Here is a 27,711-nt window from a genome sequence, read left to right as displayed (position 1 = left end):
TATGATGACACCTGTGCCACCTCTTGTAATGTATAACATTGATGCAGGTACAGACTAACATGATGCTGATGCACAGAGTGGCTTCATAGCACTGTAATAATGTTAAAATGTTGTTAACACAAAGTGTGAATTCCTTCTAGGTGTATGTAAGCAGGCATGATGCATTACAGCTATGATCATCAATGTAGTATAGTGTACAGCACTGTTAATTCTGAAGATGTATTATACATCCATGTGCCATTTGACTGATGTGTGTAGTATTGGCAGCATGTGTTTCAGAGTGTGCAGTACGTGTGTGATGTGTGTAGTACAGATTTTCATGTATTTATATGTGAACATGGTGAAGGTGCACTGTCTGCATGTACATGTATAGTGGACACATTGGAATGGTGACATGCCCTGTATTACACACTGTTAACACTTCATAGTCTCTATTGGTGGCCAGTATGCATTATACTGCACATATTGTTGTACTTGTCTACACATGTGTGATTGCTATGGTTTTACACAGTGCTGTGGGTGATACTGTTACTATCTGTGATTGTTTTGCATTATGGTAGTAGACACGACCTCAACAGTCTGAATAACCAATTGTTATATGTTATCTTCACAACTGACCCACACATGTAGGACACACAGTAGCATGTGGATCCTACATGTACTATACTATACCAGTACACACTGGTATTGACCGCCACACATTGCTGGGACCATTACTGTTTGACATATAGCCATGTTAGTTAAAGCAAAGACAATAGGGATATTCCTGTCCACATCTGGGAATTCATACTGTGGCCTACAGTGCATTCTGCACATGACACAGTTATTCTACACAAGGGTATCATACAGACAGATACGAGTTATCCAACCCATGCTGTAAACCTATAAGGCTAAAAAGAGTTAGTTATCCACATTTACTACACATACTATACCAACAGTAACACATAAGTATTACACCCCAATATGTATAATGGGTAACAATGTGTGCATATAGACAAGTGCTATGTCATTTGTCATTTGATATTTGCATTTACAATGGTATTTTGAAGTACATCACTGTATCACATAAGCAATGAGAGTTCTGCATGCATATCCTCCAAGGTGGTTGTACAACTACGATGAATGTCCATTATTGACAGACTTTGCTGTGTTTGAACTGTTCTGCAGTAATACAAATACATGAACAGTCACTCACACTATGTATATAAACTGTTTTGTGTGTGTGTGTGTGTGTGTGTGTGTGTGTGTGTGTGTGTGTGTGTGTGTGTGTGTGTGACACAGATGACCTAGGCCACAACAATTCTGGTACATGTAGTTGACAAGTGCTTTAATGCTCCACCAGATGTGTCCAGGAACCAGAACTGTGACTTGAGCGACACAAACACATGCTAGATTAAAGTTTCTGTTTGTGTGTGTGCCTCATTATGGCATTCCTGTTCATGTGTGTGTGCATTTCTGATGTGTGTCATCAGCCACAGTTGAACTGCACATCCAGCATCCCCCACTAGGTGACAATGAGGGTTGTCCCCATTGCCAAATGTTTTGTACAGCTGCGTCAGATGCCACATATAGGAAGCATTGCAGCTTCCAGGGCATCCAGCACACACATTCAGTATTATGGGCTGACCATCACACACAAACTGCCACTTCGTGGAGGGGAAGCCCTTGTGGATGATGTGGGCCCTACCACACTCACTGGCTGGTGCTTTGATGCATATGTGTGTGCAGTGTATTGCACACAGTACTCAGGGTATTCCACTATTGTGTGGAAAAGACACATATTGCTGCCCAATATCTCATGGGAATTGGGGATATATACATGATCACTGACATGTGCTGACATGGCATTCATGAACTGGTGCAGTACTCTGGATGCTGATATTTGTGAAATCCACATCATATCACCAGTTGATCTCTGGAAGGTACCTGATGCTGGTATCCTTAGGGCAACACATACCTTGGTTTCCACTGGGACAGGTTTCCCTCTGTTGGTTCTGTGTGTGAGACATGGCCTGCACAGCTCCACAATCTTCTGCAGGAGGTCTCTGTCCACTCTATAGTGCTCTACTGTCTCCAGCTCATGTAGCCCCTGGTAGGTTACCCTGTGCCTGCACACTCTTCTCCGTCTACTCACTGTGTGTTGCTGAGTAGCATTCACATTGGCACTACCCTCCACATGTTGCATATGTTGATGTATAATAGCAATGGCAGCCCCTAACATTATATTGTGTCAGTTAAGCTTTTACAGTTTTCACTTCTCTTAGTATACTACAGTGTTGCAGTGTGTCTGAGAAAACACGGTGGAATGCTATTTGTAGAGTTGTACGTGCTGTGCTGTGCTGGCCTACTGTACTGGCTGTGTAATATACTCAGTCTGATTGTTTTCACCTGCTAGCTGTTGTAGTTCTCCTTGGTTAACTTACTGCTATTTGTTTACCTTCCTTTTCACTGTCTGTGTCCACAGTGAGCGGCGCCACGCATAGGAGCACAGTGAAGTGCACATCCGCTTCTACACGTGCACACAGGCTTATACATGCGTACAAACACTTACAGTGGCTTACACAACATTACACGGGCTGCAACAATCTTACACTAGCTTACTCATTCTTCAACGCGCGCATACGGGTAGACACGCGTGAACACATGCTTACTCGGGCTTACAGGCGTGCACGGGAGCAAACACACTTCAGCAGGTTTGCAAGAAACTTCAGTGATATCCATGGCGTACACCATCAGTTTCCTGACTTTACCTAGGATAAATCATAACACGCCTCTTCCACTGATGAGTCACTGACAGCAAACATGTGACACACTGCTCCAATAAGATTACAGTGTTTTATACATACACACTCATGATGTCACCTATCTTCTACGCTGATAGTCCCCTTAACCTACTCTTACACTGTAGAGGCTTGGCCCATATGGCATGACAAATTGTGCTTCACTATCCTCAGCCTCAATTGCATAGGATTGCCTACTAATGCTTGGTTACATCTCTGAGAGTGCGCTTCCTTACATAGCAACCACTACTCAGTAGCCATGTTGTCTTCAGCTTGCCATTCACCTGCATGGCGAACTAACTTTTAACTGACATTACAATTTGTATGTATATTTTACATATTTGTCTTGCTTTGTACACGCAGTGTGTATTCGCGCTGCTGCGCTATGCTTAAACACCGGAGATCGGGGGAGGACAACTAGAGTTTTATTAATTTCCAATGGAAAAACATGCCACTGGCCTTATATTTGGGCATTGGCATGCTTCTTCAACTAAATCCATCCTTTATTTGCAGATGACATTGCTCTGTTTAGCTACTTGCAGAACGTTACTCGGTTAACATCTGTGTACATGTCTGCACATAACTCTACTCTTGCACGGACAGCTTACTGTTTCATGTATCGCAAATTTTACATCATTTGCATAGCTTTCACCTACAAATGGGGTAATTTGCATATCCTAACATTGTCCATGCAACGTTCATTTTAGGGGCTGTGTTACACGCCCCTACAGGATATTGCTGAATAGCTCGGCAGACATCTTGCCTTGCTCTACTCTTACTCTCCTCGTACATGCCGGCCAAGGCTTTGTGAATCCTGGCCTAAGCTTTGCTGTGTGCTAATATGTCTATTTGTGGAGTAAGCATGGCTGTAGATATATTTTGACCTGCTACATCTGTCATTTCTACAGAGCAGCTCCCACTTTCATCATTTGTAGAGGTGACAGCCCTATAGGAACTATATGTACAGCTGTGACATTTGACAAGTCAACACATACTTGCGGTCAATACTAAACTGACTACTTCAGTGCTTTTCATACCTTCAGATTTGTCTTGTAGTAGTATAGTCGATAATATTGTTTCCTATAACATGTATCTGTTTCTGATACAAGATATGTCATTTTATTACACCACTACACACAATATATGAAGAAATCACAGGCCAGATGTCATTACATTACTTTTGTAGGACACACCCGCCCAGAGTGTTGTGTTCCTCACAAAAGCCAACAGGTGCTAATCAAAACATATTCTGCTATCATGTACCTTATGTGTTCGCCGGTATTTGCGCTTTCCGTCAGTGGCAGAACTCACATGCGAGTGTGGGAGACTGAACACTGTATCGGGGACACTGCATAACACCCTGAGGGACACATTTATGTTGTTTCTATTAACCTTCCACATTGACTATCACAGGGCATAAGTATTCATCACATTTATCGTGGTACATGCTTTTGACTTATACATGTTTTGTCATTTGTCATCACGTCTTTCTTCACACCTGTCCACCTAATCTCACTAGTTCTGTACATTTATTTAGGTCAGGGTTACCTTCATACCTCTCAACTGTACACATTTTGGATAAATGTCCCAAACTTAGACTTATAATTGTGTTCCTTTTTTAATAATATTGTGCCTTTCTGGTAATTTAGTGGCAAGTCATTAGGGACTGTGGGGTTAGACAATAATGACAGACATTAGTAGTTTATAATTAATAACCCTCAAAACATTCATACTAATGAATGATCCATTATTCTATCAACGTTCTGACTTTGTAAGGAGAATATTTGAAATATTCCCTATGTGTACTTATTTTAAAATGCCTTTGTCCAGATGTCTTATTCTGAAGGGTTGAGAGGTATGGTTACCATCTTAGTCGTACGCATGTAAGTCCATGATAATCGCTTACAAGACACTGATATAAGTCCCTATGTCTTCCCCCAATAGTTTACAAAATATCCATTAGATGGGTTCTTCATTTTTGGAAGATATAGGTGTCTGCTATACCCACATAGGAATATTAATCACTCCCATGGGGCGGACCTCATAAATCTGTGCCAAACAAGACCTAGTCACCTAGGCCCATTATTGCATACCCATGATTCCCAGACCTGACATGCCTCCACAGTAGTCATAACACATATTTAATGTGAGCGATAATAAAGTATGACGACACTTCTAAGCAATATCCACTCTCCGCGTATCGGGACATATGTCATACATTCTGTCCACCCATGTGTTATTACACTTGCACAAGCTACTGTTGCATGTACAGCTATATTGTAGTTGTGGATGACACTTCTTTGCAGCAATCATTACAGAACGGTGCCTGTATAGATTCACAATTTTTGGGGTCCTGCAAAGGACACCTATATCCATGTTTAAAGAGTAGGACTTGCAGATCTGGCACACTGGTACTTTCTGGGCAATAGTTTTGAAAGCAGCAGTGTATTTACCTTAATTGCATGTCTGTATGTCTATCCATACTAGCTATGATGTAACCTATTTATGTACATGTGTTATATCTACGAGGACATTTGTTTATATGTTTGTTATGTATATATCAATTGATGTTGTATGTGTTTGTGTATATATACATATATATATATATATATATATATATATATATATATATATATATATATATATGTCTGTACAGTCTTTATTTCATATATTTATTTAGTTTAAGTCTGTGGATATATATCTATACACAAATGTATATATCCATATATAGACATTACGTGTAGAAAACAGCATTTATTTGCTATGCTGTGAGCGGATTACACACACGCAGGCGCACTTGCATATCCTTATTGTGGGTTACATATGTTTACTAAGTCTTTGTGCTTATGTGGGCTTTATTACTTGTGACAGTACCAGTAAAATATCTGTAATCCGGTTAACGGACATATGCGAAACACACGTTCACCTTTACATATTTAAATGTCTGTACAGCACAGTCGCATTCATTACACTTTAACATTATATGTGCTGTAGTCGTAGTTGAAGCGGGACTGCATTCACGTTGCCCGGATGCTGTAACCACTATACTTTTGGTGTTCTGACTCATTTATATGCATATCCATAGTACATAGCTACATTAACATATGCCTCACCGCTTCACTTACGACACAGGCATCCATTCTCCTGCTGGGAAAAATGCGGTACTACATATTACACATTCCCTATTCCCTACTGCTCTGGACCCAAGCTGCATATTTAATCACTGCAGGGATATACAGAACACCAAGGCTTATAGTCTTGACACATACAAGTCTTTAATTGTCAGGGTGTTCATGTGGTGATCTGGGTTTAGGCTTTTCCGCCTGGTGAACGGTACTGCCCTGACCGTGTTCAAATGTCAGACAAAGCACATGGACAGAGTTTGTCCATTTTATACATTTTACCTGTGTTTGGAGACACAGGTGTTTGGGCACCTGTCTGCAGCTTATAGTTTTGGCAATACATAATATGGGTGGGAGTGGTTACAATACATAATCCACGGTGAGTGGTGTTCCCATTCACATTTGACTATTTCCTGTATTCATTCCTACAAGGATTATTATTTTGGACATGAATTAACTATGAATTAACTACAGGTATGCAGTAGTACAGTAAACAAATGTGAAGGTTTGCTACTGTAAAAATGTATGGACCTCTGTAATACTAGGGGACTACCCCACATCCTTCACAACATTTCATGCTAATGTACATACTATTATTCTGTGAACTTTCGAAGTTTGTGGGAGCAGTATTTACATCTGTCCCTATTTGTCCACCATCATTTTAGGCTTTGTCCAGATTTTGTTGCTGTAATAGGTTGAGAGGTGGTGTCGGTATGTGATTGAGTTGAATATATACTGTCAATAATTCAGTGGGGAGTAGGGTTACCACCTGTCCCTCTTTGCGAGGGGAAGTCCCACTTTGGACAGTTGTGTCCTGCTACAAAACCTAAGACATGGCAAATGTCCTGTGATTTTAAGACAAAATATATTTCTTATTTTCTTTAATAGTTGCATAATACAGTTATTTTGTATCTGAAACACCTAACTATTATATAAAATAGCATAAGCAATCAATTCAAATGCTATGAAATAAGCTTTTATTTTGGCAAACAAGTGTAATTCTGTCCTTTGCACTGGCCGGGGTTATGTTTTATCCTGCAAATTCTCACATTTCTACAAAAGATGTCCCACCTTGGGCATCTGAAGAGGTGGCAACCCTAGTGGGGAGACCTGCATGGTGGACAGGTGTTTCATCCTGCGTAGTATGTTTTGCATGTCCGTCTAGAAACTGAACAGTACCGTGACTACACATACATGTTTTGTCCAGATGTGTACAGTACTAGATACCGTGGCATGTAAACAACTCTGATGTTTCAACAGGTTACTTATCCCATGCGGGATGTACACACATTTTGCCAATACATGAACGTGCGGGCATTTGAATTTACGTAACTGTGATGGGATGTTTACAAACGTGGGATACATATTTGCAATCCTGACACTGCCTAGGGCGATACTTCCTACTACATATGGGTAATACTCGTTATGTGTAGGTGTACGGCTGCGCAAGGCTGGTAGCGGGATTTGGTGGACATTCGGGCATGGGTGCGGGTTATGTGCTATACAGGGGATGTTGCGTATTGCATTTGCATGCATGGGTTCTGCATTTGGATGTCCCGGTTCTGCATATACCATCCTATGCGTATGTGCCGGTTACGTTCCTGTTCATGTGTATAGCACATTTTAATATTCATATGTTTGTGTGAGTTTGGTATACAATATGGACTGTCAGGTTTCTTTATGGTTGTTATATGGCCACAACTGCCCAGCTGTGTACTATCACTATCACTGTGGGACTGCTGGTGACCCTGCCCATGGGGCTATATGTGTGTATTGGTGGCGCGCTGACATGATGCGCTTCACTTCCACTGGGTATAACTACTTACAGTGCAGTACATTACGGACACATGATTTTAAATATCATTTGTTCCATGGACGGAAACTCATATTGTGTTGCATGCATTTCTGTTTGGTTCTCAATTTTGTGTGGCCAGGAACTGTCTTGCATGCTTTGCATACGTTTCATTATCCATAGACACTGATAGGTGCGATTACTATTGCAGGCAGACTATAATATTCAGCAGTTTAGGTTGCTCATCGCAGCCGACATTGACACGCCTCCGGGTGCAGCTTAGTAATGCCCCATGCACTCGCGCACATTTCCTATGCATGTGAATGTGGTGGCAGCGCACCTTTATTAATATGCATATGGTGCTACTACACCATATATACACTGCACGGCTGGCGCAGGCCTTATGCCGGCCTTGCGCTGAGCTTCATGAATCCCGGGGGCTATCTTTTTCAATGCTCGTGTTTCCTACTTCCATCAAACTTTGCATCATCCCACAATTTCGCCTGCTATTTTTCCATCTTGCAATTTGGTATTTATTTGTTTATTTATATATTTATTTCTTTATATTTGTTTACCAGTGTAGTGCACTGAGGGATTGTGACCAATTTCAGGCTCATTCCAGGTGAAACGCAAAGCATTTCACAAACAAAAAATACAAAAATCTAACTAATAACAGTAGTTTACATTAATTACATAGGGAAAAAAATATGGTGGGTGTATAAAGTCTAGTGAACAAACACAGTCCAATTTTTCTAAAGTGGTCAATCTTCAATGAATCTTTAAAGGGGAGAAGAGACTCGGAAAGAAGAAAGGTTAGGTAATATATTTTGTGTTGAAGCAGAAGCATTCAGCTTGGATGAAGAAGTGGTTTTTAGTTACATTCTGAATTTGGAGTGAGATTTTTCTTAATACTGATGGGAGGAGCTTGCCGAAGACTAGGCACCTGAGAGGAGGAAGCTTGGCAGTGCTGTGGAGTTTGGTGCCAGGGTTAATAAGAGATGGTGTGGCTTGGAGTAGTGGTTCAGGTTGACTAATGAGATTTTCTTTTCATGAAGTCTGGATGCAAGGGGAGTATATGTGTGGAGCTATAGTAGTTTGTCATGATAAGATCCTAAGTATAGGTTAAATCTTTGTTTTATGTAGCCATTTGGCTTATTCTAGGGTGATACAGTAATGCTCACAGAGAGGTGAGTTTATAATGCATCATCAAATGCTGTTAGAGATAGTCTGGAGTGTGGCAATATTTTTCTTGGAAGCAGAAGTTAAAAAAAAATGGGAGCCTATATTCATGCCTTGTATGCTAGACACAGGTCACCTCTTTGCAGTCCTTAGGATACCAAGTGTAGAGATAGGTCACTGAGTCAATCCACGTAAGACATGTTGTTTAGGCCTTCTTTACTTTTAGTATGGGATCTCTGCTTACTTTTTTTATCACCTTTTGCGTGTTTGTTCTTCTTAACATTACCTTTCAGTTGAGATTACCATACTTTATACTATTATTTCTGTTCAAGAAGTTGTAATGATCCTGCTTTGAACTATTTTCATTGTTTATTTGATTTATATTTATTGTTTGATTGTCTGGTTCTACCAAAAATGGACTAATAGTGAACCAAAAACAAAAAAACTAAACAAAATCACTGTAGAACTCAGAAGAATACCTCTAAATTAGCGTAAAAAGACTTTATTGATGCTTTCATCAAAAAGACTTCATCAGAAATGTAAAAATAGCTTAATGAAATCATCCTTATAAATGTTAAAAACACACCTACTATCAGTTATACAATTAATTAAGACACAATTAACTTAAAAGAACATACTGCATATTTGTTAAAATGTCAGATAGCCAACTTTCTATCTATTAAAAAACATTTAATATTTATAACTTCTTTTAGGCCTGGGGGACTATCTGCTCCCAGTTGCAGTTGCCATAAAGTCTCTTTTCTTTCAATTTTATTTTTTAATTTTTTTTTTTACATTTCCACCTCTTAAACCTAACTCAATGTGCTCTAAAATTGAAAAAGTGAACTTTTTTATAGGAAGTACAACTAACAGAATGCCTATACAATGTATTATTATCATTTTTTTTGTTTTTATAGCGTAATAATGCTCCCAGATGTGTTTATTTAAATTCCTTGTAGTCATTCCTATATAATATGCAGAGCATCCTGAGCATGGAGCTATATATACTACATTAGAGGCACTGAGTTGAATCTACCTGGGTCTGGGATAGTGTATTTCAAAAAATTAAGATAATTGTGAGGTCCCTCTTGTATGTACCTACAAACATTACATTCTTGACATTTGTACATTCCTTCAGGTTTTTGGGAAATAAAAATGTTAACATTTGTTTGTTTATTTTCCAAAATACCTTTAATATTATCATTTCATTTTTTTGTGTACAAAATTGGGCTTTTCTCCTAAAATCTCTTTCAAACCACTATTACCTGAAATGATTTTCCAGTTGTCATTTATAACAGAAATGACTTTTGTACTGTCAACTGACATTTCTATAACACATTGGGAGTGGACTTTATAGACGTAACATTTTCTTTGTTCATTAACCCCCTTGATCAAAATGGGAGGAAAATCAGTTGTACGACTGTTAGTTATTATAAATGCAATTTTATACAGTAATTCTTTATAATAACCTCTCTGTAAAAATAAATGAGTTGTGTGTTCTACTTCTTGGAAAAAATCAGCATCTTTACTAATCATGCATGATGCTCTAATGAACTGCTCTTTTGGGATGTTTTGTTTCATAAAATGTGAATGGTTACTTTGATAATGTAAATAATTATTACTATTTGGGCAGGATTCACGAAGCCTCCGTGTAAGAGTTACAAGGCTAACACGGAGGCTGCAGTTAAATGGTGTGACGTCAGCATGTCATGCATATGCATGAGGGCATGCTGAATCACACCTAAGGCTTACACGGTCTGTGGAAGACAGTAGGGGGCATGTCCGTAGGCCGAGCCCTGCAAACGGACACGCCCCCAGAAGAGTAAAAGTCCCAAAAGTAAACCCCCATGACAGAGTCCATGGAAATGTGAATAAACACAACACAACACATGCCCCCACAGACCATGAACATAAAATATATAAATGAACATGTTATATTTTTTTTAAATTGTAAAGATGTTTGCCCATGAGTGCTTCGTTTTGCTATGCCTGTAGCTAAGCCACAGTTAGCAGTCAGTGGAAAAGCATATAAGAACTAAATATGCAAAGTAAGCCAAAAAGCAATAGCGTAGCAGTAGAGACGTCGGCTGAAGAGCAGGCAGTCATGGTTCGAGCCCCCACAACATCAATTTTTTATTTTTAGTGAAATAAGCACTAAACAATTCCATGACATATATGTACACATATAAAATTATATTTTATGTAAAATGTAATGAAATGGGTCATTTATTTTGAAGAAATGTGAGATAACAAAATAATAAAAAATGCCAGATGTGCCTATAGCTGAGCTACAGTTTAACAAGTTGAGTGCATCTGCCCGTAGGTGAGCAGTGGTTTAACAGATGTAAAATGAGTGCCCGAAGGTGAGCAGTGGTTTAACAGGTGCAAAATGAGTGCCCATAGGTGAGCAGTGGTTTAACACACTGAAACTTTGTGCCCCCTAGCTGAGCTGAGCGTAATATGCGTGCTGACAGCCAAATGAAGCATAAACCAGCGTAACCCATTTGCGCGGAGCTGCGCACCGTGCCAACAAGCTAACCGACGGGCAACGTTGAGCAAGCTGTAACAAAACTGCCTTTACACAGACACACCTCCTAGCCTGTGTAGACAGTCATAAAATATAAAAAGCAGTGGCCAGGTTCGAACCCAGGATACCATGCACCATAGTCAAGGTACTGAACCACTAAGCCATGACAGCTGTACTTAGAAATGCAGTAATAGCAAATATATAGGAATGAATAGAAAGAGGAGCATGACAAAGCAGGCTTTGTGAAGCTGATACAATTCCGAAATGGCCAATCACAGATAAGTGCAGAAAAAACGGCATATATAAGCCCCATAGGCAGGAATACACAGCATAACTGATTGTAGAACCAACTTGCAGCCAGAATGTCAGGTGTAGGTGAAGGTAGTTGCTTTCAAGCACAGAGGTGGGGCATTGAGGAGTCCAAATATATGGTTTGGCTCCTTGTCCACAATCATGAGGCCCAACTCATGCAGGGCCAGGTCCTGTGGGGAGCATATAGGGCTGAGGCGTGGGACCGGTTGGCTCATGATCTTACCAGTGCCACAGGGATACCAAGGACTGGTGAGCAGGTCCATCACCACCATGCAGACCTGAAGAGATGGAAGCAGGACCAATTGAACCGTTGGATCCAGGAGGCCCGGCAAATGCCCAACGCCCCACTACTGAGTAAGTTACATCTAATTATTTATGTAAGAAATTAACCTAGCTGATATTATGGAGATGTGTATTCCAATACTACTTTATTTATATTACAGCTGCAGGTGTCCGTTCTGTGAACCGTAGAGCCTATGGCGATAGGCTGGTGCGGTTGCACCACCAGGCAGGTCAGTAATCCTCTCCCTGTAACTGTAAATAAATATAAAAGTATGACAGTTAGCAAAAGAGTGCAGTGTAGTCACTAAGTAATAAAATGTGCAAGTAACAGTTTAAGAGGGTTTGCAAGTATTGCTTGATTACAAAAGTGTGATGCAGTCTGAAATCCAAACAGAGAAATGAAAAAGTCTGAAATAAAGTCTGAAATAAAGATGTCACACCTGTAATATAATAGTACAAAACCTGCAGCAGGCTGAAAAGTACAGCTGCAGAAGCTGAGTAAAACACGTGTGAAATATATCCCTGTTGAAATACAGAAACATGACAGAAGTGAGACTGTTGGAAAGGATTGCAATAACTGCAGGTCAAACATGTCAATAAAGCCTAGAAGTAAGTACCATCCTGAATTGTAAAAATAAAACAAGTGAGAGAGTGTGAGAAAGAGTTATGAATCCACCAATAAAGTAGTAATAACTCCTGAATAAAGTATACTGCAGTCAGTACAGAATGAAATGAATGTGACAAGCAGAACCAAACTGCAAAATGTGTTCAAAATGTTCCTGCAGCTGGAATGTGTATTTGAAGGTGTTAATTAAATTTTCTTCACCCTACCCTATAACCACATATAATCCATTCTACGTGAAATTGGTATGTGCAATCACAATTAACACCCCTGGACATTTGTCCTGTTGGGTCATACATATTTGCATGTACGTTGATGCATCTGCCCTGTTCATACATCCAAACCTGATGGCCTGTTGCCATCAATCAACCCTGCATGTTGTTGGACTGTGTATTGCTGTTCAAATTATGCATGTGTTATGTTTGCTGTTCAATGGTTTGAATATCTGGGTGTTTGGTTAATGGGAATACTAATGCATGCTGTTACAACTAATTGTGAATGGTATTGTATGTTACTAACCCAAACTGTCATGACATAATGCAAAACATAGGACGACAGGGAAGGTGGGTTCCAGCGGACCCACCTCTCACACCTCAGCTGGCGAGTGCACCTGGCAGTAGTGCCCAGTCCGGACCCTCCTCCGGTGGCCACCTGCGGGTGGAAGTGCTGCAGGGGATGGGGCTCATCCCCCCTCTGCAAGTGTGGCCGGAGGAGAACAACCACTCACCTTCCGTAGTGTCCAGACTGTGGTGCGTAGGGAGATCCAGGAAGCTGTTCTTGGGCCCCTACGCCAGCATGAGGCACAGGTGGCACAACTAACGGGCATGCCTGCTGCCCAGCCTACACAGCCCCCAGCACAGTCCCATCCTGGGCAGTGAAGGCACAGTGGCAACTGCTCATGGGTGGGGATATCAGTTCTACTGTTGCCATCTGTGGGCTCATGGGCTCTAGATATCCAAACATCCATCCCCGTCAATTGTGTAACCCCCCCCACACGTGTCATACACCGCCCCTGTATGCATCTTGTTTGTCTTGTCTGTTGACCTACCCAACCTACCTCCCCAGCTATACCGACTTCCTTTACCTGACATACCACTCTCACCTGAAAAAAAAAAAAAGGCACTCTGTACCCACAAAAAAATTACGCCCCATACATAGCTGCCCATTTCGCACACATGTCTGCTGGACATGGAAACTGTCAATTACAATTGGCTGTACAACAAGTATTATTGTTGTCCTCACACCTCTCTCAGGGGTGGAAGGTTTCAAATGTCACACCAAATTACAAACATATGCACAGCTGTTGCTGATGAAGAAATGGGCAGCTATGGACCTTACCTACATCCCATCTGCAAATGCCAAGCTTGGTTCCCTACTGTCTTACCCTCTTTGTGACCCCTTTTTCACCACTTTCCTGTCTCCCCATTTTCATTTCTTTCAAAGAAAATAGCGCAGGTGTGCGCAAGAGTAAGCACTTTTAAGCGGTTGTAAGCGGGTATGCGCGGAGCTGAATGCCAGTGTCCATGCGGGAGCTCCGCGCAAACCAGCGCTAACCTGGTTACAACTGCTTAAAAGTGCCTTAGTCACTCTGAATGACAGGTCCTGTAGTCTGCTCAAAAGCAAAATAAAATCCCACTATCAGTCCCGGACCCAGGACCTTGGAAACAGTAGTCTGCATGACTTACCACTAAGCCATGACTGTTATATAAGAAGATTGTGCTACAATAAATATATCATGTAATAGTAGGAATTAATGTAAAGGGAATATAGGATGTGTAGTACACAAAGCATGTCATGTATATTTACTGTCAAATCTAGTGGATTTCTATAATAGTAGTGTGTGAACAGAAACAGCCATGCTAGTTGGTAGCTAGTAGGTAATACTGTCACTGTAGCACCTTGCAAGCCACACACATACTCACAGCAGGATAATCACTGCCCATACCCCACAACCTCTTACAGGAACACATCCGGACCAAGTAATAAAATATGTGGAGCAAAGGGCCAAATACAGGGACACATTCCAAATAATGCTACAACAAACTTAGACAGTTCAGAGAGTAACAGGTTCTGCATTTTGTTGGATGTTTGGAAGGGTATGAAGTCTGAAACTTAAATGTTTGTCACTATAGTCTGACTTGAGCCCAGAGTGATATGCCAGAAAGAGCTGTTCATGAGATATTGACCAAAATATGAGGCAGAAATGTGGACAACCTGCAAATATCTGTACACTTGAGAGGTCTGACACTGCCATATTTGAATAGTTAAGAGCCTAGACATAGCAACAGTGACTGAGTTACAGGGATGCCCCACAGACTCCCTGTGAAATGTGCAAACAGTAGGCAGAAAGGTGTTACAACACATGCAATGGTAACTATGAAGTACTGAAAGTATGCACTACTTGCACGGCAGAAATAGTGTAGTAATACATATGCTCATGCTATCCCACAGTCACAACAGCAGAATACCAGACATTTTAATGGGTGTACCCCACTGATATGTACCATTCCATGAGGCAGATAAAGGATGCACCTGAGACTCTCTGGGGCCTGCTCAGCAGCATATTCAAATACCCTAATAGATGTCAAGGCCCACACCATGGCCAGACCACACTGCATGCAGTAACACCCTAGCAGATATAGCAAGCATTCCAAAGTGTGAATGTACATGGAAAATAGGAAAGCCACAGCAACACACTACAGTCAAGACACCTAGCAGGCATACAAGTAGTGAATGTAAAGGGCAAATATTGAAGCCATAGCAACAAAGTGCAAGAGCCACTGCTATACACCAGTTACACCACATGTCCCACAGGAAAGCACACACACCCACATTAACAGTAGTAGTAGTCTTAGGTGTCAGTGTACATACACACTTAGTACAGGAAACTGGAGAAATGAATGGAAAAATGTTAATCTACAACACAGCCGGACATATGAGAGAGATACTAACCTTTACACTCACAGAACAGTGTCCACAGCATACCAGCATGGTCCCTGCCCTTAAAATCTGAAAGGGCTATGCCTATCTCACATACCTTTTTATAGCACTGTCCTGAAATCACAGTGAGAACTGCAATCAGTACACAACTGGCTGCATGCAATTAGCAAATGCTGGCTAACAATTGGTGCAGAGGATATCACATGGACATATGCAGATACCTACAAAAGCATGCTGTACTCCCAGTCCACACATGCAATACTTTCATTGCACCCTGTAGATGTAGGGAGAGACAGAGAGAGAGAGAGAGAGAGAGAGAGAGAGAGAGAGACAGAGAAAAAAAAAATTAAACATACACAAACAAAACCGGTCAGCAACAACCACTTGAAAGCTGACAACTGGCAAGTGGAGCAGCAGGACATGAAACCAGACAGCAACACAAGCAGCTGTGACAAACACAGGTAATGTAAAGTAATACTATAAAGGTCTACATACTGTGAACCCTCCATATGTGTCATTGGTCTGTATCCATATGTATATGAAGATGTGCAAAGGGCAGGGGACATACAGCAACTATCAGTGAAGGATGTACATACATATGTATGTGAGAGCATCTATGTGCACATATCAATGTAAGTTGAATGTAGGTTGTAGTGCAATGTACAAAGTAGGTTTCACAGTTATGTATGTTTAGCAGTATGTTAGTGCGTGTATACAGTTTTGTAAACAAACATTGATATACCTATCTATCATATGGATACGTATATATGTCAATATATGTATGTATATATATATATATATATATATATATATATATATATATATATATATAATATGCATATATGTATACATACATAGAGAGAGATGTAGGAATACATAGACAGATGTAGATAGATAGAATATGTACAAACATATATATGTAATACACACATACAGATATAGATATATGTAGATACATATACATAGACGGACAGATCTGACTACCTACAGGTATGACTGTATATGAGGATCTCACACTCCCCCTGTCCCACCCCCTCTGTCACTCTCACCCCCTCTCTGTCACACACACCCTCCTCTCTCCATATCTATAGCAATATATGTACATCAATATATATATATGTGTATATGTATACAGACATATATATATATATATATATATATATATATATATATATATATATATATATATATATATATATACATATAGATATATCTATATACACACATATATATATATATATATATATATATATAGAGAGAGAGAGAGAGAGATGTATATATATTCTGAGTGAGGCACATGTGTACAGATGTATTGCAACAGGTGCCTGGTGACAAAGGCATGGAGTGAACACCATTGTCAAAACTGGAGTACCATATCCCATTTCAAATCACCTACACCAGTAACCACCAGATATGTGATTGGCTGCCCACCACTACATGTGTCAGAGGTGAACAGGGTCATAAATGTGTACAATAGTCCCCCCAATGATATTCACAGTGGCACACTATTCCTGGAATACCTGCACATGGTATGTGTCAGCAGACATGGTGTGTCAGTTATGGAAATGTAGGTAAGTGTACCCCTCCACACAACACAATGGCTGCCACGGTATGTACCTCACATGACAGCTACAGATATGGAGAAGTACACAGTGACATGTACAACACTGTGACAATGCACTCAAACACATTACCAATGCACAGTGACTGACAACACCACACATACTACCCACATAGAGGTTACCACTCCTGGATTTACATACTTAAGTCACACGCATGACAGATGTCCAACAACCATAGTAACACGTCACACCATCCACAACCTAAATGACTGCTGTGTGTCATCCGTGACACTGCAATAGAGAGCACATGGTGGAGGTACAGGTTCCTACCCACAGATAAGACATACCCTGCAATAAGCCACACAGTGTTAAGAAGCAAGACTCCCCATGAGTACATGTCACACATACCCCTGCTGAATGTTAGTCAGATAGGTAATATGCCATATGAGTCACCCTGTGTAACTGTTTGACAGCAGCAGGTACCATCACATCACATGTGTCACAATGGTCAGGGTAGCAGAACAGTATGCTGCTGTAGTCCCAGGGGCAATAGCATATTGTATTGTAGTGTATTGTAATGTATTGTATTGTGTTGTATTGTATTGGTATGTAGAAGTGCCTTCTTCGTGGAGTGGAACCACTGCTGCTGTGCGCCAGTGTACAGGTACATATCCTGTAATCAGGCTAGTGTTACATAGCACTTCTATATGTGTGTTTAGCTCCTCTTAGAGTTGATGTAGCATGCAACCGGGGATAACATCAGGTCCCATTCATGTTGTGTATTCTGCTTTTCTGAGGGCGGCTCTCACCTGGACATCTGTGATGACAGGGAGGTTACAGTCAGCTGGGATAAGTATGTCTTATTTTGGGGGTGAGGGAGGGGGGAAACCTGCACCAAACCTGTCTGTCACAATGTTGCCAATATCTGTGGGTTCAGTGAATTATTTGTTGTTGTGTACTAACTAGGAGCATATTGGAGGGTTTCTGACCAGGTTGCTAACATAACTGAAGAAGGCCTTGTGGTTATCTGTAGTGTCCTTGTTGATTTCCCTCTCAATGTTGCCCATGGATGTTTGTATGAGAGAAAATAGCTCCTTACTAGCGCTGATCAGACATGCCTTCCTTGTATGGAATTATGCTCTGTCTTTCAGTAGCTTCCATCTTTTGTTATACAATCTGTCTATGGCTGGGGTCCACCAGACAGGATGCTGTCCCTTTGTGGAGAGTGTCTTGGTCTTATATGGGATTGCATGATCCATGCATTCTCGGAGATGTCCGTAGAAATAATTTGTGAAGGGGTCAGCATTGTGGGTTGTGTCTTCCACTGGCCCAGTGGGCTGAAAGGATACCATGTCACTGTTACAAAGTGTAAAGTTTGCATTTGAAATGTTATTCACTGTAGTCGTTTGTGTTGGTGGTGGAGGTGGGATATGTATATCCAGGGCAATTAGTTTGTGGTCAGCTCACAGCAGTTGATGATGTACCCCATACAGTACTTCGATACAAACCCCCAGAGTGAGGAGGTGCTTTGGACCTGAATCAGTGTTCTGACTGCTGGGGTTTGGTAATATGTCATACGGAGTGTGCCAGGTACTGTTGCACAGTTGTTGGCTGAGCACTGATACCTGGCCATTTACATGTGTATCCACCAATAGACAGACAGATGCTATATATGTGAGATATGTTGTATCACAACAGCTGAGTAGCATGTGTAGTATGTGTGCCAAATTCTGCTGGCATATTTTACTGATATCATGTTATTTCCTTTTTCAGGACCATGGCTCACCAGCACAATCCAGCTTACTCTGCAGCTGAGGATGAGGAGATACACCAGAGCCTGGTGCGGGATTATGCAATACTCTTTTCCCGCACCAGCCAGAATCAGCAGGAGAGGGCTGCACTGTGGCAAGACCTGGTCCATCGAGTAAATGACATAGGCATGCATAATAGGACATATGAGCAGGTACGACATCACTGCAGTGATTTAATCAGAAATGTCTGTCAGCGTGCGTCGGATATCCACAGGCAACAGGTTGCCACAGGTGGTGGGGTGGCTACACATCCCCCACTCACCAGACTGGAGGGACTACTCATATGTGTTGTGGCTCCAGCCCACCAACAACAACAACAGCAGCAGACATGCATTATGATGGAGGCTGGAGCCACGCAGCAGCAAGACTACGAGCGTGCAGGTAATATGCCATATGTATAGTTGACTGTTGTGTACACTGGTAGTTAATGCATGTGTGAGGTGTGTCCTTGGTTTGTAGCTGTCATCATAGTATTTAATGTGCAAGTGTGATATTCTCAATATCAGCAGCTGACCTGTGACAGGCGACTGTTGTACTACTGACCTGTATCATACTCAGTAACAATGGCACAGTTGTGCCCACTGACATTAATTTCCTCACTTCTGCAGGTCCCTCCGGTGTAACAGCAATGCAGCCTATCCATGCTGGTGAGTGTGTATTAACAATACCTTTAATAGTCTTGATAGTAATAGTAATATTAGGCTCACTGAGTAGTGCACTGTGTATGCATGCAGGTGTGTCTGTGTCTGTGTGTTGATATCTCGCATACTGAGTAGTGTGCAAGTGTGCAACTGTGTGCAACTGTGTGCAACTGTGTGCATGTGTGCATGTGTGCAACTGTGTGCATGTGTGCATGTGTGCACCTGTGCATGTGTGCATGTTTGCACCTGTGCACGTGTGCACATGTGCACGTGTGCATGTGTGCATGTGTGCACCTGTGCATGTGTGCATGTGTGCATGTGTGTACCTGTGCACGTGTGCACGTGTGCATGTGTGCATGTGTGCATGGGTGTATGTGTGGACCTGTGCATGTGTGCATGTGTGCATCACTGGTAATATTGTGTAGACATTGTAAACTGTGTTTCCTGTTTCCCTCCCACAGGTTCTGGTGCTGCTCTCGTGTCATGCAGCAGGGAACCTGAATCAGGTGCCATGTGTACTGATAATGATGACATCTGTGTAATGGCACAGGAAGGTATGCCAGGGTCCGTCATTGGTAAGCCAATTGACAGTACACAGCTGTCAACCCCATCAATGCACACAGTTATCCTGCCAATACACCCTTTGTCACCAATTTCCCTAGGTGATGGACTGGATACAGTGGGCATTGATCAGGGTAATGTGGTATCTGTGGCAAATGCTTCCCCACACAGCAGCCATGGGCATGGCCCTGAGATGGTACCACACAGACAGATGTCCAGGGGTTCTCATGGGAGCATCCGTGGGCATACTGCCCCTGTCAGACGTGCCCACAGAGGTCTTACAACCTCAGCTATGTTTCGGGCTGTCATGCAGGCACAGTCATGTATGGAACGGTACACCAGACAGGGTCTGAGGGAGCTGACAGCATGTCGCACAGCCATGACTGACAGTATGCGTGACATTGCAGCTGCCATCCGTAATTTCACCAATGTCATAGACAGACGTTGTGGGGACATATTAGACCGGTTCCACAACTACATGTCCATGAGCCAGGGCGATGGTGGACAGTTGAGGCGTCGACGTGGGTGTATGCCAGCAACAGCAGCAGCTGGCAGTCGTCACGGATGACAACAGGGCTGCGGCTGCCCCCATAGTGCCAGCAGCAGCCTCAGCAATGCTGGGTCTGTGCTGTCATCAGACCTCCCCAGGAGACCACTTGCACGTGGCTCTGGACAGGCCCAACAGGGATCTGTGTCCAGTCAATGAACACCTGCTTCTGATGACAGTACCCAGTCTGGATTGGTACCAGATACGGTCCGTAGCACCCCTGCAAGGCACAGGTACCGTGTCCATGGCCACAGACACTGATCTGTATGACCTGGCAGGTATAGTCTGTGGCTGTCCACAAACACCAGTATATGGCAGCCATGAGGTGGAACTGTGTGCATCCATACACACATGCGAATTGACAACACCTAGGGCTACCGCATACATGCACACACTGCATCAACATTGCCCTACCTTGTACTGCTGTCCCTCACCAACACACATACAGATACATGTCAATTGGTGGTATCGGTGGCTGACTCAGGCATACCAAGTTCAGACCCTGTGCATATGATGAAACTGTGCCACCTCCTGCAATATGTAACATCAGTGCAGGTACAGGTTAACATTTTGCTGATGCACAGGGTGACTTCATAGACATGTAGTAATAGTATCATGTTGTTAACAGTACTGTGTGCTGATATAATTGTGGGTATATCCCAGCATGCCTGATGCAGTAAGGGTATGATTGTCATGTACTGTTGTCTATACCCATGGTAAGTACCATAGTGTATCATCTGCACATGTTGGCATACTGGTGGTAAGGATGTCAACAGAAGGCTACATACATAGGTAGCACAGGGGATAAGGTAATGAAAGTATTGATACGCAATGATGGACATGTAAACTGCAAGTGGCATGTTGCCCACACTGGACTCTGCAATGCGGATGTTTGAGGACATTGATATGTGTGCAGTACTACACGACTGGTACAGGACACACAAGAGCACCCTAGCACTGCAAGCTCACATCTCATACCATGCCAGACAGCCCCAACACACAAAACTAACTGTCATAGGAGGGAGAGTCCCCATACATGTCAGGGATACTGTGGTGGCAGGCCAGGTAGCATACATCCTACTAAGTATAGAACCACTGAGTGAAGGCTCAGTGTCTATTATTTGACATGTGTATTACTGCAGGTATGAGCACCTGGGTTTCCATCCAGTTATTGTACATCGTGACGGTACATGGTCTGTACACTTGTGTGCGCTGAGACTGGACCCTAGCCATCTGACCTGTGTATTTCCATGTACATGTGTATAGTGCCTGCATATTTGCACTGTTACCTACTGGAAGTGGTACAGCTTGTTTGTTGTACAATGGACTACATGCAGCCCTGCTTACTGTAGCTTTGTTTGCATGCATGTTTGCTTGCAGTTACCCTGGAACACTGATCTCACCTGCAATGCAGAGTTACAGAGCTTCTGTGGACTCCTAGTGACATCTGCATAGCTTACTATATGTATGTCCATGTCTCACTTGACAGAACGTCACTGTTTGTCCTGTTCACATGTACGTTGCCTGTGACACATTGCATATGACTTACCTGGCATTTGTCCATGTGAGCAGTCATATATGCCAGTGCTAACTAATCACAGGCACTACACGCTCACATACTCACCTTCTGTTGAACCACCTGCTTTGCTAGGGACAGCTTGCACCTGTCACCACTGGGCTTTCGGATATTGGCAAAGGCTCTTGCTATGCCCATAGTGCCTTTTTTAGGCAAGGCTCAAAGGACAAACCCACCTCCATAGGTATCACAAGGGATAAGAAACTAAGAGTAATGCTACTCAACGCCAGAAGTCTAAACCTCAAGATGCACGCACTCGAAACTCTCCTTAGCATGGAGAACATCGATATCTGTGCAGTAACAGAAACCTGGTTCAGGGCTACCGAGAGCACCCCAGCACTACCAGGTTATACCTCATGCCATGCTTTTCGGCCCCAAAACTTGGACCGAACCACAAAAGGAGGGTGAGTATCGATATTCATCAAAGATACCCACACCTCCAGGTTGGTGGCAAAGCACGAAGCATCAGAGACTATCCATGTGCAACTAACAATGGGTAAAACTGCCTTCCAGTTTATAGCCTGCTACAGACCACCCTCCCAAACCCAGGAACCCCACTCGGCCTTCCTGAGAACACTGGAAAATATGAAGGTCTCTCCAAACACCATTATATTGGGCGACTTCAACTACCCAAACATAGACTGGGAGTTTACTCTAGCTCCAACACCCTAGCCCAAAGGTTCCTAGAATTTATAAACTCAAATGCTATGGAACAACTTGTTACCACTCCCACAAGAGGGGAAAACATACTGGACCTGATCATCACCAACATGGGGACTCTATGCTCCAGACCAGAAGTGTATCCCTCACTGGTAAGATCAGACCATAAACTAATCTCACTGGATATCCACATCCCGACCCCACCCCCTGCCCAGAAAACCACAGTGAAAAACTTCTCTAAAGCAAATTTCACACTCCTCAAAACCGAGGTGGAATCCTTCAAAGCCCCCGGGCCTGTGGAAAATATGGCCCAGACCGCAGAATCCTTTATAAACTCATTCTATGAACACCTTCAGGAATGCATGGATCATGCGATCCCAAATAAAACCAAGACCCAGTCCTGTCTGGTGGACCCCAGCCATAAACAAACTATACAATAGAAGGAGGAAGCTGCTAAATGATAGAGCAAAATCCCAAAATAGGAAGGCATCACTGATCAGTATTAGCAAAAAACTACGGGCACTCATAAAATTGTCTAAGGCCAGCTTCGAGAGAAGATTGCACAGGACACTAAGGATAATCACAAGGATTTCTTTAGTTATGTTAGGAACTTGGGTGGTAATTCCCAGATATGCTCAGAATTAGTCCAAAATGACAAAAAATACACCGAACCCACAGACATTGCCAACATCCTAGCTGACAGGTTCAGCGCAAACTTCTCCCCCCCATCCACACCAAAAGGGCAAATATCTATCCCAGCAGAGTTCTGCCTCCCCTGACATCTCAGATGCTCAGGTAAGAGCCGCCCTCTCCAAAGCAAAAAACACAGCATCAATGGGACCAGACAGTGTCCCGGGCTGTGTCCTACATGAACTCCAAGAAGAGCTAAACCCAAACATAAAACTACTGTTCAATCTCAGCCTTACTACAGGATATGTGCCCAAAGAGTGGCGTACAGCAACAGTGGTCCCTCTCCATAAAGGTGGTGCCTCAACGGATCCTGGAAACTATCGCCCCATAAGCCTGACTAGCTTGGTCTGCAAAGCTATGGAAAGGATCATCATGGACCTCATAAATAAAGATATTGGGGACCTACAGACACTGGATCCTACCCAGTTCAGCTTTGCTAAGGGCAGATCCTGCCTCTTAAACCTGGTTGATTTCTTTGAAACAGTCACCAAGGCCATTGACAAGGGGAAGGTGGTCCACACAGCCTACCTGGACCTCGCAAAAGCATACAATACCCCACTCGGGCATTATAGATAAGCTCACCAGCTTAAATATAAACCCCTATGTCACTAGATGGATTGCAAACTGGCTCAAGGACAGAACCCACATGGTTAGAATTGCTGGAGCCATGTCAGACTCCAAACCAGTTACAAGTGGTGTCCCACAAGGCTCAGTCCTGGGACCTCTCTTGTTCGGTATATATTTCTCGGAGGTACAGGCCAACACGGATGGACTGTGGCTGACCAAGTTTGCAGATGACTGCAAACTGGCTGCCATAATCGACTCTCCAGCCGACACAAGCATCCTCCAAAAGGGCCTCATAGAAACAGACAACTGGTGCCAGAGCCATGGCCTCAAGCTAAATGCCAAAAAGTGTATAGTCATCACCTTTGGCAAAAACAAAGTGCCCACAAATTACCACATAGGTGGTAATCCATTAAGTACAGAAGAAGTAATTAGGGACCTGGGGACCCAAGTTGATAGCAATCTCTCATTTGACAACCACATGGCCAAAGTGGTTAGAAAAACATTTGATATAGCCCACCTAATCATGAAGGGATTTGCATCTAGATCAGGGGAGGTCATCGTGCCTCTTTACTCATCCCTCATCAGGCCCATACTTGAGTACAATGCCCCTTTTGGGATGTACCTTACCAGACACCTGCAGCAACTGGAAAGACCCCAAAAGTACCTCACCAAGCGGATCAAAGGGCTCAAACAGATGCCATATGCTGCCCGGTTAAAGAAACTCCAGCTCTACTCAGTGGCATACCGCCTGTTCAGAGGCAATCTGTGCCTGACGTATAAAGCCATGTCCAACCCGGAATTAATGGACATGCTGCACCTCAGAAAATTAAAATCCCATCGAGCTATGCGCTCGAGAGACTTGAACCTCAGCACTGAAATAAATAGGACATGCTGGAGGGACAGATTCATAACCCGGAGGCTCCCTTCACTCTGGAATAAAATCCCAATCCAGGTTAGGCAGAGTCCCTCATTGACTCTCTTCAAGAGGAATCTTGATGAGTGGATGGGAGATCGTAGGTTTACCCCGGGTATCACTTCTATGTCACTTTTAGACAGAGGAACAGTATACTAACCTCGAAAAAGGGCATAGCAAAATAAATTTAAAATGGGTGGCGAAAGCCAAACACATGCCCTAGGGCAGATAGCCTAGTATGAACCTATGAATCTATGAACCTATGTACCTTGTTCCCCATTGGCCCTATGTGCTGTTAATCACCATGGCAATCACAATACTATGGTAGCATGTGCAAAGGTCACTTGTCAGTCACCTCTATGGTACAGTTGTGGAATATGTGGGTCATGTGGCAATGTCACAGCTGCCACATGTACACAGTCAACCCTCTCCTCTACACATGGACGCACAACACATGTATGAGATGCAACCACATAGCCAAACTGGGGACTAAGCACTCTGAACCCAGTACTGGCATAACCTGTCAGGTGGCATGAAATACTACAGTGACTACAATACCAGTCTGATGTAGACCTACACTGACAGCAATCCAAACACGTGAACACACTGGGCCATTCGTGGAGCCTCAGAATAGCATCCTGCCTGAGCAGCAGACACCTCTGCAGCTGGCACACAGGCATATGTTAAGCCAGAACACAGCACGTGCAACACATAGCACACAAATCCTGGGTGCCAAACAGTCACAGCCTGTACAGCCAGACAACACACCTGCTACAGCTGTGTTATGTACCTTTATTGTCCGGTACAGTGAGGTCCCGCTCACCAAGCTGGACAAGGTGAAGGTCACAGTGATATGCCCGTGGTGCACTATGGTCCACCACATAACACAAGCATACAGGTCAGTCAGAGGCATGGACACATATGACTCAGTCATTGTCCATGCCACTATGGCTGACCTGTGATGTACCTCCCTGGACTACATGATAGGGAACATGGAAGGGCTCTCTGAGCATGTGGCACAGGCTGGTATGACCCTGACCTTGGTTGGTATCATACCCTCACCAAGAATGCTGACGTATTACTGAATGCTGATGAATTACTGTAGCTACAACACCCTAGCTGAAAGGTTCCTAGCATGTAGTCACTGCATTGCTATGGAACAACTTGTTACCACTCCCACAACAGGTGAAAACATGCACCACCTGTTCATCAGCGACATGTAGACTATATGCTGAAGACCAGATGTGTATCCCTCACTGCTAGGATGATACCATATACATCTCACACTGTATATACACATACCACATGCAGCACCTGCACAGAAGACCACAGTCATAATGTTATCCAGTGCAAATACCATGTATTCACATGTGGCAGGCGTCAGACATGGGAACTATTGAAGGTCACAGGTACATATGTGTATTTGGCACACACATACATCATCTGTGTCCATTGCCATTACTGGTTTAATCGATGTCATGCATTATTGTGAACAACAACCCACACACATGGGCATTCTGTGTGACAAAAAGACACGAGGCATGTGTGGAATTCAAAGCCATAATTAACTGTGCTATGACAGTAGTGAGAGACGCAGTAGCAGAGCGTGCTATTTGCATGACTGGGAGATTTGCCCTCTGCTGCTGTACTTGTAGGGTGCTGACATCATCTCTGTGTAGAGATTGGAATATGCAGCAGCTGGTGTGTTGTACTGGTTGGCAAAAGGGTCATTTCTCTCCCACATGTAATTGCACACACCCTACTTTCACCCCCCCACATACACACTTGCATAATTCAAACCCCTACCTAACTATGTTATGAAACACAAGACGGACGCATTAGCGGAGTGCGCTATTCGCATTACTGGGAAGTTTCCCTTCTCCTGCTGTACTTATAGGGTGCTGACATCATCAGTGTTTAGAAAGGGGAATGTGCATCCTGTAGTGTGTTCTCCTAGTTGCCAAAAGGGACATTTCCTTCACCCAGAATTGCATACATACTAGTCCCTCTTACCCAAACTTGCCATTTGCAGGATTTAAACTTCTATCTAACTATGTTATGACATTCAAGACAGACACATTAGCAGAGCGTGCTATTCGCATTACTGAGAGTTTTTCCTTCTCCTGCTGTACTTATAGGGTGCTGACATCATCAGTGTTTAGAAAGGGGAATGTGCATCCTGTTGTGTGTTCTCCTAGTTGCCAAAAGGGACATTTTTCTCACACAGAATTGCATACACACTAACCCCCCTCACCCAAACACACACACTTGCCATTTGCAGGATTCAAAACTCTACCTATGTTATAGAACACAAGACAGACACATTAGCGGAGCACGCTATTCGCATTACTGGGAGGTTTGCCTTCTCCTGCTGTACTTATAGGGTGCTGACATCATCAGTGTTTAGAAAGAGGAATGTGCATCCTGTAGTGTGTTCTCCTAGTTGCCAAAATGGACATTTCTTTCATACAGAATTGCACACACACTAGCCCCCCTCCACACACACTGAGCATTTGTAGGATTCAAACCCCTACCTAACTATGTTATGACACTCAAGACGGATGCATTAGCAGAGCGGGCTATTCACATTACTGAGAAGTTTCCCTTCTTCTGCTTTACTTATAGGG

The sequence above is a fragment of the Protopterus annectens genome, chromosome 2.part1, assembly GCF_019279795.1.
Source record: "Protopterus annectens isolate FY-2018-M chromosome 2.part1, PAN1.0, whole genome shotgun sequence".
In the NCBI taxonomy this organism is placed as follows: domain Eukaryota; kingdom Metazoa; phylum Chordata; order Ceratodontiformes; family Protopteridae; genus Protopterus; species Protopterus annectens.
The sequence above is the reverse complement of the archived record's forward strand: the minus strand, read 5'-3'. Positions refer to the sequence as shown.